Source organism: Molothrus aeneus, chromosome 2 (genome assembly GCF_037042795.1).
Source record: "Molothrus aeneus isolate 106 chromosome 2, BPBGC_Maene_1.0, whole genome shotgun sequence".
In the NCBI taxonomy this organism is placed as follows: Eukaryota; Metazoa; Chordata; class Aves; order Passeriformes; family Icteridae; genus Molothrus; species Molothrus aeneus.
This window is the reverse complement of record NC_089647.1, coordinates 23394935-23412333: the sequence shown is the minus strand read 5'-3', so window position 1 is coordinate 23412333 and position 17399 is coordinate 23394935. Positions and strand designations below refer to the sequence as shown.

The window sequence follows — 17399 nt, the reverse complement described above, 5'->3', positions numbered from 1 at the left end:
GGGCCATTAGCATATTGGAGCTAATAGTCCAATTACAGCTTTAGCCCATGAAGTCCCATCCTTCTTGTTTTCTGTCTTCGGTCCACCGTTGTTTATGCCCTTGGGCCTGAGATCTGGATCACCTGTCCTTGGGTCCCCAGCTAGAGAAGGAATTGTTTTGTCTACCTATTCTGTGGAGAGAGCTTAATATCCCCTAATATGAAGCCTAGACTTACACACTAAAGCAGAACAGAATCTGAAAAATATACAAGCTCAAACCTGAGGCATCACTGCCAGTGAGCAGTATTTGGAGGTCAGGAGGGAGGTAATGCAGCTGATCCCCCCCAAAACACTCCCTCTGCCCAACTTTCATTGCTGTCTCTCTCTCCACTGCCTGCATATCTGGAGAGTCAGTGATGCCTGAGGTGTGAGCTTGGGCTGCTGTCCCTCTCATCTGTCAGTGATTTTAGAGAGCCTAGTGGCAACAAGGTCTCATTGATCCTGCATTGTGCCTGAGCCACAGGGATCCAAGCTTGCTGCAGCCTTCCAGGGGAAGTTGTGCTCTGTCTTAAAGCCTTGCTGCAGATGGCTTTGGCTCTGCAGATAGCCGCTTCTGTCTGTTGTATTGGACTAAAGGGGGGGAACATCACATGTGTAGTCTGCCTTGCCCATCCTCCCTATCATAACTGTGTTGATGGATCATCTGAAAAATTCATCTGCTCTGAGGATGTTTCCAGCCCAGAAAGAAAAAAAAAATTTTCTAAGAATTTACAGATCAATACTGCCAGAGTTGAAGTTAGAGATAGTCCTCAACGAGATGTACATTATTTTTAGCACTTTTCCAAAATGCAACAAATGATGCCTGTGATGGTCACCCATCCTAGGAATGTAGATCAGCTGCCAGAGGGAATTACTGGGTTAGCCCTGGGAGGAGCTAGTTAAACCTGAGAGAGTACTTTGTCACAGAATATGCTTGGTTGGAAAAGACCCAAAAGGATCATGGAGTCCAACTCCTGGCCCTGCTCAGGACCATTCCCAAGAGTCACACCCTGTGCCTGAGAGCATTGTCCAAATGCTTCTTGAACTCTGCCAGGCTTGGTGCTGTGACCACTTCACTGGGGAGCCTGTTCCCATGCCCAAACACCTTCTGGAGGAAGAACCTTCTAATATCCAGACTAAACCTCCCCAGACACAGCTTCAGGCCATTCCCTTGGGTCCTGTCACTGGTCACCAGAGAGAAGAGATCAGTGTCTGCCCTTCCTCTCACCCCCACAAGGAAGCTGTAACTGCAGTGAGCTCTCCCCTCAGTCTCCTCTTCTCCAGGCTGAGCAGACCAAGTGACCTCAGCCACTCCTCATACAGCTTCTTCTTCCTCTTCAACATCCTCACAGCCCTCCTTTGGATGTTCTCTAAAAGCTTTTTATCCTTATATTGTGATGACACAATATAAAGATATAAAGCTATTAGAGAACATCCTGTCCTAAAGGAGCTGAGAAATGGAGAAAATAGTCTGGGGACTCCTGTTTTGCGCTACACTGACTTCCCACATGAGCTGACATTATGTGAGTGGTAGCTGAAAAGGGTGTTGCAGCTGGGGTAAAATTTCTCACACACACAATTTCTATTTCATGAAGTGGCATTTCTCTTAGGTGTATCTGGCTGCTACATACACTGAAGAAAGACTGGATGAGATAATTTGAGGGAAAATGTAGATCCAGGTGAAATGCTGGCCTGAGAGACAGGAGTAAAGAGGAAAGTTTCTTACAAACAGAGGAGTTACCAGCTTGTTCTTCTTCTTTCCTAATATGGTGTAGGTGAAGAGAAAGGACCGGTACCTGACCTTCCCTGCTCTCCATCTTCAATAGCTTTGTTTTCTGAGATCATTTTCTGCAGAGGCTAAGTTGTGCTAATCCTCAGAGTAAACTCTTCAGTTTACATTTCTGTGAATCAGGACAGAATGCAGAAGACCAGTTTAGATTTATTTCTCCTATCCCCATTTTGTACTCACAGAAATGGTAACAGATTCTGCATACGAACTGATGGAGGGAGTATGGGCAGGGCTACACACCCAAAATTCAGCAGAGATAGTGGTGCATGCCTTTGGCACTGCTCAGTTATTGGTTCAACTTCTCTGTGATTTGCTGCACACAGGAACATCAGAGTCGCTGGTCTGGTTTAGACTGATGTAATATCTGGGCTCCAGTAACTGCCATATAATTCAGAAAGGTGCAAGAAAGCCTGGACTACACCATAAGAGAATTACCTGTTCACAGGAGACATTTTCTTTCTGACTGAATGAGGTTAATGACCATCTAATGCCTGCCAGCATAAAGGTTTATAGTCCTTTATCAAACATAGATGACTCTGTTGTTGCTATAAATGCTTTGCTCATTTTTCCATATTGTAATTTTTTTTTTTCTTTTAAATACACAATGGTAACTTCCAAAAGTTCACTTTACATAAAGGTGAAAAAGTCTTTGGGCAAAAAGAATTTGGGAGCACTTTTGTCATTAGCTCTTACAGTATATCTATAAAGTGGTTACAGTGGGGAAGAATGGTTATTGTTTAAAAAAAGGAAGAAATCCGTTACTTGATCCTCCAAACAATCAGCATCCTCTTGCTGATTGCCGTATTCTTGTGGCAGTAACAAATTAATGATCACCTTTAGATTGGGTCTTTACCGCGCGCGTGACGCTCCTAGAGCGCGGCTAAATTGGGTTGGATGTAGTCAGGATTGCTGAGTCTGTACTCCAGCCTCCTTGGGCTGCAATCCTGTCAGAGCTCATAAGCTGAGCCAGAGAATTTGATTAGGCAGCCAGGCCTTTGGGGAGGTGTTGGGGAAGAGGGAAGAGCTGAGGCTCCGTGCTGGCAGAGGCTCCGACTCACCCATACCTGCAGCTGGATTTGCCAGGCAGCCAGGGCCTGTGCACAAAGCTGGCAGGTGAACAGGCTGCCAGGATGCTATGGCCCCCTCACAGAGGGATGTGGAATGGATGTGGACTTCTGGGAAGTCCATTCCTGCCCCTGGCACGGGTGCTAAATCATTCAGTGCCAAAGAGTGGCTGCAAGGTCTGGCAGCAACTGCTTCAAAGGGTGCATTGGACTCCTAAAAACTGAACAAAACACCTGCCCCTGAATGTAGCCGTGTGCCAAATGCAGCATCTCAGGCACCAGGGCAGCTGAGTAGGGCTTGTCTGAATCCCCTGGGGCAAGACTTGGATCCCAAATTGATGGTCTCCCTCCCAAGCCAGCAAGGAGGGAGCAAGCTTTCCTTGGCAGCTCCACATTCAGGCGCTGATGGGATCTGGCCCCTTTCAGCTTTTGACACTGACATGGTCTCTCTTCCTGGCATTAGGGCCTCAATTAGCCTCTTCTATTTCTGATGCTCTGAATTTGCATGGTAAGAGCCGGGATTAAGGACAGGCAGTCTTAACGCAGCTACTATTAATAAATAAGGAAGATTAGGAGCTTTGTCAGTAACACAGTGCTTCCTCCTTCATTTAATTATTCAAAAATACCTCGTGTTTAACCCTCCACCCTCTGAATGAAGTAAATAAAAAGAAATGAGATTAATGAAGATAAAGTTTAAATTAACTTTCTCTAGTGTGGGTCAGGCAAGAAAAATCTTTCTCTTGTAATTGACTGATGCTGGTGCTGGCTTCTGCAAGAGTTTTAAAAAAATCTTCTGCTCTCTTTTTTACATAAATACATTTTTATATCAGATTGGGAATATTTCTTTATGTGTTTGGGGACTGCTGTTACCTACTTACAAAGCACAAGTCGCAGCAAGGCAAATTTCTTTCCTATCAGCAGGCCACAGTTCATCTCTAGAGGGACCACATTTGGAATTAAACAAGGAGTGAAATTTTTATGGCCCACTTTTCCTCACTGATACTGCCAGAAAGGAGGATGTTTAGTGGACTTTTTGAGGTGATCTTCGGGTTGAAGTTTTCATCTCACTGGGAATTGTCCTGCTACCTACTAACTCGTTTCATAGGTGGTTGTAGAAGAGGTGTTAGTACCCAGTAACTAGGTATTGAGGATGCATTCCAGCTGCAGTGACCTCCAGGTACAAAAGTACTTCATGCCGTTCCTATGGAGTTAAATTCCTTCAGGATGTGTATCTCAAAGTGTGACTACAACAGTTTCCAGATGTTTCATATCTGCTCATGCTCTATAAAGAATGATGACTAAATTGCAGTTTAGTGACCTTAGAGATATAAAAAGGGGGAGGGGGAGAGGTGGCTGGCTGGCAGAGAGCTTTACAGTAATGGGATCTTTGCCAGTATCATTCATGCTTGAGTCAAGGACTTTCATTTCCCAAAAAGAACTGGGGATTAGCACAGCTTCTGCAGCCTGCCCTGCAAACAGACATGTCCCCTCCACAAATGTTGGTGGTGTGCTGGTGCTCTGGGGGCACCCCTCCTTGTAGGGTTAATGAACATAACAGAGATGGAGCTGTTTGGTGTCAAAAATCCTGAAGGAAAAGGTGGCAGTTAATAAATGTGATAATAAATTATCTGCTTGCCTTCCATTCTTCTGGCCAAGCTGGGCTCTGCAGTGTCCTGGTGCAGGCTGAGAAGCCCAGACTTGGGGCTGTATCCTTTCATCTCAAGCTTTAGGACTGCTACCTGAAGTATTATTTTCTATATTTGTTCTAGAATTGATGGGCTATTTCTATCTTATGAGGCCTTTGGGTTCAGTGTCATTCCTATCAGGGGTAGGCAGGGGCTGCGATCACCGTAACTTGGCTTGAGGTTTGGTTGTTGTTATTTGCTGCCTGCTCTTGCCTGTATTCAGCATTTTGGGATACCAAAGATGCTGCTTCCCAGCTCCCAGAGCTGTTCTCAGGAGTCCATATAATGTCTGGGCTGTCTGTTTTTCTTGTGACCTAGGATCAATAGGTTGTGCTGTTTCCAAGTGAACTGCTGCTAAATGGCTCTCTGACTACATCTCTGGTTTTTGTTCCTAAGCAGGCCTGCAAATCTCTGGGCATGTAAAGGCACATTCACTTTGAGGAAAGCCTGCTGTACATTGCCTGTTTCAAAGCAATTTTCATCTAGGAGATTAGCAGACCAACACAGGGACATCTTAATGTACAGTTACAAATTCAGAGGTGGTTTTCCAGGGCATCTATTCTAGTTTCCATGTTTAGAAGGTGCTTTCAGCAAATAGTCTCTACTGTTCCCTTAACACCAACTGTTTCTGTAAATGTTCTGGCCAGTGAACATATTCAGTGGAATATGCCCAGAAAGGGACATGGCTTGAGTGAGTTAAATATATATTTTAAAAAGATTATTTATTGGCTTCCTTGACCAGCATCTTGTACCGTCTTTTGGATTATCTTGGTCTCCATAAAACACATGATGGGGATGTATTTTTGCTGTTGAAAAAGTCCCCAGTGACAGAAAGGATGAACTCTAAATGAGCAATGCACTTTCATCCTCATATTTTCTCAGCCTGTACAAACTCTTCCTGCTGTTTTCCTCCCTGGAGCTGGGAAAATTTGGGATGCTGAGACCTATTTTGCCATGGCAGGAGACATCTCTGCTGTTACTGAGGACAGTGGACCCCTTTTTTTTTTTTTTTTTTGACAGTGCTTTGCCTTGCTACTGAACTGCAGAACCTTAATACTAGGCTGTGAATTAAGTGTCCTTTGTGCTCAGATCAGTCCACTTTCAGCAACTCCACTGGGAAGGGCTGGAGTTGAAACTACAGTGGACCAGTTATAAGTATTTGTTAAGCTCAAGGTGAAAGACTGGAGGTGCAGGGGGTAAATGAGCTTAGGATAATTTCTGTAAACCTCAATTTAGATTATATGCCACTGTGAAACTCCTCTTTGACCTTAACTCCCCTATTGTCCCCAAGATTAATCAAGCCTAGCTTGAAAAAGGAGGGAATTCCTTTTGGGTAGAAAAATTATAACATTTCTACAATTTTTTCCCTGTATTTAGAAAACACAGTCAGCAAGTGGATGACAACTATTAGAGTCAGTGGAAGCTCACTTTTGGAATAACGTGAGAGTATAACAAAGAAAAAGCCTGGGAATGCTTTTCACAGAAGTGTGAGGATGATAGGAGTTCTTGCTGTGAGCTTTCCTTCTGTTCAAGATGAAACTATTAAGAGAAGCCACACACACACACACACACACACACACACAAGCCCCTTTGTTCTGAAAGCTCCATGCTCTCTGTGTACTGCTGCTGTCTGAAGGTATCATTTGTGTATTGCTCCATTTCAAACACATCTCCTTTTTGCTCTCTCTCTCTCTCTCTTTGTCTTTGGAAAATGTTAGAGGACTAAGCTGAGCAGGCTGATGGTGCCAGATATCCTTTGCACACCCACGCAGAGACTCAGAAATAAACATCCTTGCTGTGACCTGGAAGCTTTCTCTTCATTATAGCATGTGGGCACACATGCAGAGCAAGTGGCAAGAGGACTCCTTAGCATGCTCTCCATACCTTTTGTTTGCTGTGCAGGTTTGTGTACAGTAAATTAGGACTCATGCTTGGGGAGTGCATCCTTTTATATAAGAGGGTCATCTGGTAACTGGGTCAGGTCAAAGATTCTCGTGTCCCATACTAAGCAGCTTTGACCCATGTAATGCACATCAGATTGTCGCTCCTAATTTGATAAACTAAATGCTAGATTGATAATCCTACCTTTCTTTTTCCCCTTCTCCTCTTTCTAAATATATCTGTGTATCTCTGGCTTCTGGCTGCGAACTTGTATCTACTTTGCTCCATGGATTAATCATAAATATGGATATAGATGACAGAAGGTTAAGGGCATGGCAGGAAGGCTCAGCAACCCTGCTCCATTTATCATTGCTACACTGGATGTTTGGGGGGTGCCTCACCTGCTCCAGCTTCTTTGACACTTTTCAAGAAGCGTCAAGAGCAAAGGTATTAGAACAAACAGGTCACAAAAGCATTAATTTAAATCTTCCCTTACTGGTTATCTCTGTCTGAGCAAATGGCTCTCAACCCTCTGTGCCTTTTTGAGTGAGTAGGAAAAAAAAAGTCTGATAATTTTCAGTCAGATTGAGCAGATTTATACTCCAGTACAGAGAGCCAGACCCTGATTCCTGTATGTCACTGGGATGTGCAAGGTATTTTGAAGGGGCTGATCAGCTGATGACAAATATTTGTAGACAATCATTCAAACTGAGTTGAGAGTTTTGTAAAATTACAAAGATGCTAGGTCGTATTCTGGAAATGAAGGACCATTTTCTTTTTTGCATTGTGCAAATTGAATGAAATATGAATTGAAAATGGTTAAAAACCCACCAGTACAACTGAAAACATCGAGGTGAAGATGGACAGTAGAGTCCCTCTATCATTCTGAGCAACATGGACAGGAGCGTTGTGTGCTGGGTGCAGGATCTGCTGACATGCAGCCTACAGTTTGGGGCAACGCATTTTAAGGAAGATATGAACAAGCAGGAGGGAGCCCAGATGGGAGCTGCAGGCTTTCCAAGAGGCTAAGCAAACAGGACCTGCAGAGGAAGGTTAAAAGAGCTAGAGCCATAAAAATTTACTTGCTCTAAATAGGGAAGGCAAAGAGAAACGTAAGAGTCTTTGTTCCTATAAATTGTTCTTTTAAAAGTGGTATTGATATGTTGTGCTGCAAATCCCCAAGATGAGAAGCAGTATGTTAAATACTAAGAAGACTTCCTAACTGTTGGACTAGGAGTGTGCTGGAAGAGGTTAGCCTAGGTGGGAGGATGTGGAGCTTCTTTCATTAGAACTTCTCCAAACTGTGTAGGCAAATATATTACAGGAATGGATTTGAAGGAATATCTGAGCCTGTCTTGGTGCATTGGGCTAGACCAAATGATGTTCTTGAGGTGCTTTCTGGTTCCACCTTGCTGCAATTTCTGTGATTCGACACAGTCAAACCAATCTGACTTCCGTGTAAGCTGGGTGCCTTTTTTTCACACTGCTAAAATTACTCTGGTCTAAAACAGATGAGATAACAGGAAAGGACTAAATTTCATGTAAGCAAACTTTTCCAAATGCTTGTTGGATTTGTTTCTTTACTCAGTCTCTTTTTGGAGATTATTAAGGAACAAACTTGTCATTGGATATGAGATAAAGCTGTATCATAAATAAAGTAAGAAGAAAAGCAAAATTTACTGAATAAATAGAGCAGGAATATATAGCTGGTTCTCAGCATGAAAAGATGCCACAGCTCAGCGGATGTGTCACTGAGCAGTATTATGTCTGGTGTTTAATATGGATTAATAACCCAAAAATGGGAAGAATACATAGAAGGAAAAATGTGTAGATAATACAGCAATGTTGAGGTTACCCAAGCCTATAAAAGACTCTGAGGAGGTCTGACAATGAGCTCGCAGAGGCAATTTGCAAGCGTCATAAGAGTAAATGAAATGCAATATGGCAAAGGCAAGGTGATGCACTCAGGAAACAACACATTAGAATTAGTCATGCTCGTTTCTGGGTTCTAAAATAATTGTAACTACTCAAAAGAAAAGAATGAGGGGAAAAAAAAAGGCAAGGCTGAGCAACTTGGTGAAAACATTTGTGCAGTCTGTAGTGATGGTGAAATAAAAGCATGCAAGATGAGAGAGTGCATTAAGAAAAGGGTAGAGTATAATAGATAAAATAATACAGTACCATTATATAAATTGATGGTACGTGCTCTCCTTGTACACTCTATTCACTTTGCTCACCCTGTCTCTCAAAAGAAAATAACAGAAATAGAAGAATGACCAGAAAAAGGGAACAAAAATGTCTGGAGTCTTTTAATAGCTTCTTCATAAACAATGATTAAAAAGAGCAACATGTTTTCTGGAGAAAAGGCAAGTAAGAAGCATTGTGGCAAAGGTATAGAAATAGTCACCACAAAAAATAAGTGCACTCATCTATTCCTATTTACTTTTCATTTTATTAGAAGAACAACAGGGGAAGCAATTACATGAAAAAAAAATCAAACTACTTTAAACCCCTGAAGAGGGAATACTCTTTTACAAAGTGCCTAATTAACATATGGAACTTGTTGCCACCAGATAAAATCAGAAACTTAGTAAGAGCTCAAGGAGATTCAAACCCAACTCCTATCTGGGTACTGGTAAGATTTACAGCTGAAATAGGGAAGACATGAAGATATGGAATGGGAGGTATTAACCTAAGATACGAGGATGCAAGGGGTCTTGCATCTTCTCATTCTGGAGTAACAAAAATCAGCAAGTGTCTGGAGAGTAAAAGGCAATCTCTCTTTGCACCACATTTTTGCATATGTGGCCAGTACTGGTCATTTTGGAAGCTTTTCTCAACAGAAGCCTTTTGCAAAGAGGGGGTGTTGCAGATATTAGTGTCATGATATCTGTTTCTTTGAATTGTGGTATTTGAACAGTTTGGCAAAAAGGCAGCTGCCTTCCAGTTCTGCTTCTGCCACTGACCCTTTTTGGGTGTTCTACATCCTCTCTTCTGCTTCAGTTTACCTATCTGAACACAGGATGCACCAATGCAGCCTTGTGGCTTAGGAGATTTCTGATTTATCTCATTGATAAATGAGACTCTTGTTTGTGAGTCACTTGAACATGCTGAGATGAAGTGTGCTGCTGATACCTGCTCAGTGAAAAGCCCTGGCTGTATGATAGGCTGCAGTGTCATGATGTTCCTGCACTATTTCACGTGTGGCTGACCCTTGAAAGAGGCAATTGCATCTTCTCCACCCAGGCACGAATTCTCCTTTCTCCTGCCACCCTGTGGTCATATGGCCATATCTGTAGCGTTCAGGACCCTGCTCAGGAGTCAGAGTTTCCTTTGCAAGACATTATTAAAATACACATTAAAAATGTGATGTCTTCCCCTGCCAACTCTATTTTTAGCTAGCTCCTACGTGCCAATATCCTTTGTGCCCCAAACTGATGGTGATAATGACTTCTACCCTCCCTACCCAAACTGTTCCTGTGCCTGCAGCACTGCTTTCCCTTTCCTGTGTGAACTGGTCTCAGTCCAGAGCAGTTCCTTGGTATGCATGTCTTCTGTCAAGTGCTGATTCAAATCCAGATCCTGTGTTGTAATTCATGACTTGGGAATAGACTTAGGAAATAGTGGTCTTGTTTTTCAGGAAAAACAAACACAATTGTTTGTTTGTTTGCTTCTTTTTTTTTTTTTTTCCTCATGTGAAACTTGCACAGAATTCACTCCTTTAGCAGAGGAGGGAGATGAAAGGATCAACTGCACACCTGAAATCTTGACAACTCCACCTCACCTAGATGTCAGCTCTGCAATATGCTGTGCATGAGCCACAAATACATACATCCCTTTGTTTTGCACTGCAGCTGTGGTTTCTCTACACAATGACACACACAATTTTGTGAGGGTGTGTTCCCTTCATTCCCCAGTGTCCCATCTGGCAGGGCTTGGGGCTGCTGTGGAGCACACATTTACAATTCCCATCAGGCAAGTTTGACCTAAAAAACAATGAAAGTATTTGAATACATGGTTGTATCTATCTGCCCTAAGTGTTAGCGTAATGCTTACTCATTTCCTTACTAGGACAAAATCCAAGCTAGAACTTAGTTGGTGCTTTTCTAAGTGCTTTTACAAATATCAGTCCTTAGGTTTGCTCTGTTTTTCCTTTGCTCTGTTTTTCACACGAGGAGTTGAACTCTCTGATCCTAAAAGCAAGAGCCTTTACTGTCAGGGATAACGCTGCTATCCTGTCTTCCAGAGCATATTCAGCCTCCTTCTCTCCCTGCTTCATGACCAGGGAGGGAAATTGCTGCATTATTGCCTTGTGACACCCTCTTAATACCTATCAAAAAACTATGTGAGCAGTAAATTCCTGCCCCCACGCCCTTTCCCCTTTTCAGGTAGAGAAATGGAGGGAGAATTTGTATCAGGACCAGACTTTACAGGTCCTTCTGTCAGTTGTGTCCTCAGTTCAGCAGGACCCACTTGCCTTACACTGATCAACAAGCAGGATATACAGAAAGTGAAGTATAAGAAGGAAAGGAGAGATGTCTCTCTCACTGCAGTGACCAGGAACTGATGGACTCACGGAGACGTGTTTTCTTCCTGCCCATCAAAAACCAGTGCTCCTCCCCTAGATAGGCTCCAACCAGCAGAGAGCAAATCATGATTTAGACTTTTTCCCAAAATCAATTAGACTCCTTCAGTGATAGAAGCAATTTGTGTGACTTTTAATCTTTTGCCAGCTCAGCCTGATCAGCACTTTTTGAAGAATGTGGAGCCAATGTCTCTGCTAATCCAGGTAAATCAGCCATATCTGGAGACAGACAGACAGAGAGGGAAGGAAGCGAAGCTATTAAAACCAAGGAAGGCCTATTTCAGGACTAAAAGGCATCAGTGAGGATACCTGATTTATAGGAGGAGAGTTGCCTTTCAGTCATTTTTAATGGAATATTATTAAAGGAAAATCAGGAGCTGTGAAACCTTTTGTGTCTCATCTCCTAATGTATTTATTTCTGCAGCAGGGAACCCTGTTAACCCCACCAGGTAATGTATTCCTCAGCTGGCACGGGTGGCAAGGTTGTCCCCTAGAAATTTTATTAGGGAACAAACTCAGTTAAATATATGCACGTGAAAAGACTACCTCAAGGTTTTGGGGGTCTTAAATTTGTTTCCAACGAAAACTGCCCAGTAGAGCTCCTGAATCTTCCTGATTGTGGGTATCAAATACCATAATTTTCACATCTCTCTGGCTTTTTTTCCTTTGTCAACGCAAATGAGCTTAGCTAGATGGATGACTAGGTGGATGGTTGCCTAAAGCAATGTCAGGCTCTGGGCAAAGTTTGGGTCACACATCTGAATTGCTTTCCCATAATTTTTCAAGCAGACTAATAGTTGAAATTGTTGTCATTATAAGAAAGGCAAGTTCCACACAAGCCTCAATCCTACAGATTAAGCACCTATTGAGTTTTCTATGCTGTAAACAGTCTTGCAGAAGTTGCTGGAAATTCTCATAGAGGACTGTATTGAAATGGCAACCTCAGATTTGACTGATGTGAAGGACTTTTATCATGATACCAAGAAAGACTCTACAAGAGTGAAGATGGCTGTACTGGATGTGTCTTTTGCTTCCTTTACTCCTGTGCTTCCTTCACTCCTGCTGTCAATCCATTCTTAACTCCTCTTCAGTAATATTTTGAAGTACGTGCCAACATACTTACAAAGTAAAAAAAAAAAAAAAAAAAAAAAAAAAATCATTGGCTTTCCAATTGTATCGTACTGTTGCATGAGAGAAGGTTCCTAGAGGTACCCACCATTTTGGCTGATATAATGGTCAAGGGAGTGTGTGCAAAACTAGAAGGATTTAGGTATTGCATGAAATAATGAGCCATGTGCCTTCAAAGCCTCTGTGGATATAGATCAGCTAGTTGCATGTACATATCTTTATAGTTGCCTGTAAGAATCACCCCCTAGCGTCACAGGTTTCAGCCAGAACAGGAGCACAGTGGGAAATGTGTTTACATTCAGGTATTTCCACTTCAAAAAAGAGAGAATCAGTAAAAACACAAATTTGATTTTGTAGGATCAAAAAAGAGCACATTGCAGTGCTTTCCTTTTTACTGTACTGGGTCTTCTAAGCAGGCTTTGTGTAAACAGCATGAAAGTAGCTGCAACAACGAAATTAGGCAAAATCTGGTAGTAGCCTGATGAGGAAGGTGTAAGTTGCCTTCTGGCAGGGCCTCCCACGGGCTGCCTGCTGAATGAGATTCGATGTGGCTGAGCAATGTGTCATTGCTCGTGTGTGGGCACACGAAGAGCAGCCCTGCCGTGGTGATTCCTTGGAAGCTTTTGTTCAGCAAAGCCATAAATGACAACAGATGGTAAAAGCTGGTGGAGAACCAAGACCTCAAGCAAGACAAAAAGCCAGGTTATGGTCTTAGTATCACTGGTGTAAAACTGATGTGAAAATAGCTACTGTCGCTCTGAGTGTACCACTGTGCTCTTCTCCTGGAGGAGCCTTGCATGCTGGCATAGGTTTGCAGCAGGGTGTGTGTGGTGTGCATTGGCAGAGAGCAGTTTCTTGTGGCACCTTGGTAATATCTCGTTCTGGTTCACAATTAGTGTTTTGGTGCAACCATATCAAATTCTGTTTAAATTCTTCTCAGGCTTCTTGTGTGTGTCTGTATGCACTGAAATTATGATGTATTAGGAGCATATGGTGAGCTCTGGATAGAGCTGCCCTGCCAAGGGTGTATTTCATCAAAGAGAGATGCAGAAGTCTCAGCTGATAGTTGGGTTTGGTGCAGTCCAGGATCCCAGTTACATGGGTCAGAAGAGGTCTCAGATACCCTGATATTCTGTTTCTGGACTTGGTATTTTTGCTGGGCAGCAAAGCTCTGGACTAGCAAATTCAATGGAAAGTTTCCCAGTGGCCTTTGAAGAGATGTGCTCATAGAAAGGGCTACATTCATATCAGTTGGAGAAGTGGATATTTTTCCCCAAATGGCAAAGTGATGATCTTGCAAAAGTTTTCTTAGCAGATTTCAAAGAGTCAAAAGGTTCTCCATCTTTTTAGCCAGAAGAAATTCTTCCATATGAAAAGCCTTTTCCTTTTCAAGGGAAAAAAAACCAAAACAGATTCTTAATTCATTTAGAAACTGAAATTTCCATTTAAAAAGTCTTTCAAAAGCCAATTTTCAAGCAGATGCAGATCTATTCTTTCTCAAATCCAAAGATTATGGCACATACTCATCTACAGTTGCAGTTGACTTCCCATCCTCTCTGCCCTACATCTCCTCCCAGGAGACAGCACGTGAGAGCCCAGTCCTGTTCCTTAATCCCAGCAAAGCTGTGCACACTGCAGCTGGTCCCCATAGATTGCAGCACCACATAAAATGACTATGCACAAAATATGCAGATGTACTGTGTACTTTCTTAATATAAAATTTTCCTTACTTTAATACCATCTCATGGTCTCCTCCTCCTTCCATACCTTCCTCCAAGGGAACTTGAGCCTTTTTAATTTGAGGTTTTCATTTTGTTTTGGTAGATTACATTTTTGTTTATTGCCTTCTGTCCCTCTGAGGCTCCCATACAAGACTTAGCTGCACCTGGCGTTCATTTGAAGACTGTCCAAGCTTCCCCCTCTCCCGACCTCACTGTGTTCTCTTTTCTTGTGTGTGTTGTGGGATTTTGTAGGGTTGGTTTTGTTTTATTTGTGGTTTTTTTTAACCAGGGATCCCTCGGGCTTCTAGCATGCTTTTTGACATGGGGTGATGGTCTGTCATCTCTGGTGTGTTTCTAGAGGCAGGGAAGAATAAGGATGCTATGTGGTGATGTTTAATTAAAATGTGGAATGTGTACATTCAGAGGCACGTATTTCATTTGTGCACATATGTAGATGTGTGCATGTGTATATGCCTTGCTGCTAATTGCTCTGAGCCCCTTTCTTGTTTTCCTGTGCTGGCATTCAGTGTTCCCTGTTTGCTACAGGGGAAAGAAAAAGCAGGGAGCACACCGAAATGTCACAGCTGAGAGGGTTTCTGTAATCCTCCAACATATGTTCAACATTAAAGCTCCTTCAGCAAGTCTGATGTGCTCACAGTCATCAGGGGACCAGCAGTTAAAGAGCCCCAGTGCTGCCAGGAAAACGTTATCCTGGCCCTAATTGAGAGCGACTTAACTAATGTTTCATTTCCTAATTAGTCCTTGTCAGCCGCTGGAAGGCCGTGGATGCTGCTGGTGGCACGGGGCCCATCGCTGCTGTAATTGAAGTTGTTCTGACAGTCTGGGGCTTTGGGGTGATCCATAAAGTAAGGCTGATGGTTTGGGACCAAATTGGGTGGAAATAGGAGAGAGGGTCAAGCATCAGCTCAGACACATTGTGAGCATGTTCTGCCAAACCTGCATGGTCATGAATCAACTCTGAAATGACAGAGATGACAGAATAACATTGAGGGAATGAGAACATCACTCCATGCTGTGCTCAGTGGGAGTGCAGGTGGTTGGAGAGAGCTAGCCAAAAGTAGCTGCTGGGACCAAATGGAGTGGGGGAGAAGATCCTTTGCTGGAGAGCAGCTAATGGGCATGGACAGGCCAGTCACACGGAGTGCTGTGCTCATCTTCAGAGCACAGGGCATCAAGAAGTACTTTGCCATGAACTTGGATCTCAGAGCAGTAAAGAACATTCCTTTAGAGGTGTTGGCCTCTTCTTCATCCTTGTCATTCTCTGGCATGAGTTTGGTGGGATGAACTCAGCCTCAGCTCCTTCACGTTTGAGCAGCATGGCTGTGTTCTTGCCCTCCTTACCACCACTGGCTGTTCCCTTCCTCTGCTAGGACAGGGCATCCATATGGCTTTAGTGTTAGTGTGCCAGCAGCAGAGCCAACACACGAGGCAGGAACATCCTCCTGCCATGCTGGAGATGTGGGCACTTGACACAGTGTTACATCAGCCTGGGACAGGGCGCTGAGCTAGTGATTGAGAAAGAAAGTTCTAGAAGCCTCTTCCAGATGGAGAGGATGAGAATCTGAGTTTGAGATCACATTATAGCTAGAAAGAAATGATTTGTGGTTGCTCAGCAGAGGAGTTGTGGTAAACAGTGGACTAGGATGCATCTGGTGGAGGAGCCTGGCTCATCATACAAATCCCAAGAGTTGTGAAGGGGAGCATCTGGGCACCCCTGGACTTGGCAAGCACAGCTGGCAGGCACTCAAAGGACAAGTGGGCAACAGGAAGCCTGCAGGAGGAAAGCAGAGTGTCAGCTCTGAGGTTCACAGGCAGGACATGATCACTTGCTGGCCTTCTCCAGCCAGCCAACCCCATCTGTCCCCCTTCAGCTCTGTGAAGTGGGGCAGATGGGATAAAAGCCTTTCCAGATGGGATAAAAGCCTTTCCACAGTGGGACTGTGCTGACTGATGGGCCTCAGGTCCCATGGCAGTGCTGTCTTCATGCTGGGCTGTGGCACTTCTGCCTGTGCCTCAAGAAGTCATGACCCTCCCAATGGGGTCTTCAGCCCATGGGACATGTCATGAAGCACATGGACAGAGTAGCAGGCAGTGGTAACAGGGAGACAACAATCCCCTTAAACCAAGATAAATTCCCCCCTCTCTTTGCTGACACTGACAATACTTTGGTTTTTGTCCCTCTAAGGCTCTAGTTTGATCTTAGTCTCCACCCAATGTCTTTCAAGGAAGAACAAGCCATAGAAAATCCTACATGCTCCCAGGATTCCTGCCTTTTGTGGGGGAAGGTGATGGCACTAGCTCTGTCTGGCACAGGGTACCAGGGAAACAGCCCCAGCAGGCCCAGCATGCATAGCTGGGAATACAAAGATCTCAGGTCAGCCCCAGTGCTCTCCAAGGCTGAGTAAGCCTCACAGTCCATTGGGTGAACTCACACAGTGTGCCGCTGCAGCTACCCTGTAGGGTCCCTAACTGTCCCCAAAACATGGTAGGAGGGCTGTCTGGCCACTCCAGGTCACACAGGCTCTTCCTAGAGTGCACAGGAGCCAGACAAATCTCTAGATGTATGTGCAACTATCATGGTGATTAAGAAAAACTTGAGAAAGCTTAATAGGCTCTCTCCTTAATTAACATGTTCAGTGGTCCTGGCTATGAGTGGACAAGCAAACGTGGACTTCAAGCACAGCAGATGAAAGGAGAGGGCTGGCACTTGGCACCACATGGTGTAATGACATAGTAGGAGAAGGGGAGTTGGAGTGTTCTTATCTATACTCAATATACACATCTTAAAATCATAGAATAGTTTGGGTTGGAAGGGATCTTTTACGGTCATCTAGTTTAACTCCCCTCCAATGAAGAGGGAATGCAATAAACATTTTCTTTCAGAGACTCTCTTGTTTCCTACCAACCCTATGAAGAAAAGAAATAGGCTTTAGAATACATGTGAAGCCTCATTGTGTATGTAATTTCCATAGCAAGCCACCCACACTATGTAGCTTGCTCCTGGCGCCTGCACAGGTGATTTCTCCCTCCGTGCTGATCAGGTTGCTTGACCTCGGTGCCCTCTGTAAAGCTGTGAACTTGAAGGCAGCATAATAAATTCCCACCTCATCCCAGGTGCCTGTCAGCCTGAAGCTCCCACAGTAAGGTGAAGGGGGAAAGAGGGGGCTCGTGTCTCTTTACCAAAGCAGGCTGGCTCTCTAATGCCCCATTAGCATACCACACACAAGCATTCAGCTTTTAATTAGTTACGTGGTGTGATAATTAAGTAGTATTTTTCCACAATTTTTCTCTTGTGTGGAGCAGAGGGGAGGGGGGTGGTGTCTGTTGGGGATGGGAGTTGAGGTTGTTTTAACGTTGCAAGTAATTGCAACCCCAAGGAGAAGAAGAAGCAAAATGCAAACTTCCCCTGGGAGAGCTGTGGAAGCCCCATGTTGGGCTCTCTCCTGTCCCTCTTCCCATTCCCTCTGGCACAGAACTACCCTCCTTCCTTCTGCAAAGTGCTCAGAG

General features: G+C 43.8%; 1 protein-coding gene across 3 annotated transcripts in view; it reads left to right on the top strand.

Moving 5' to 3' along the window:
• LSAMP (limbic system associated membrane protein) overlaps positions 1 to 17399 on the top strand; it is a 988586-nt gene that overhangs the window by 732925 nt on the left and 238262 nt on the right. The window lies entirely within an intron of this gene.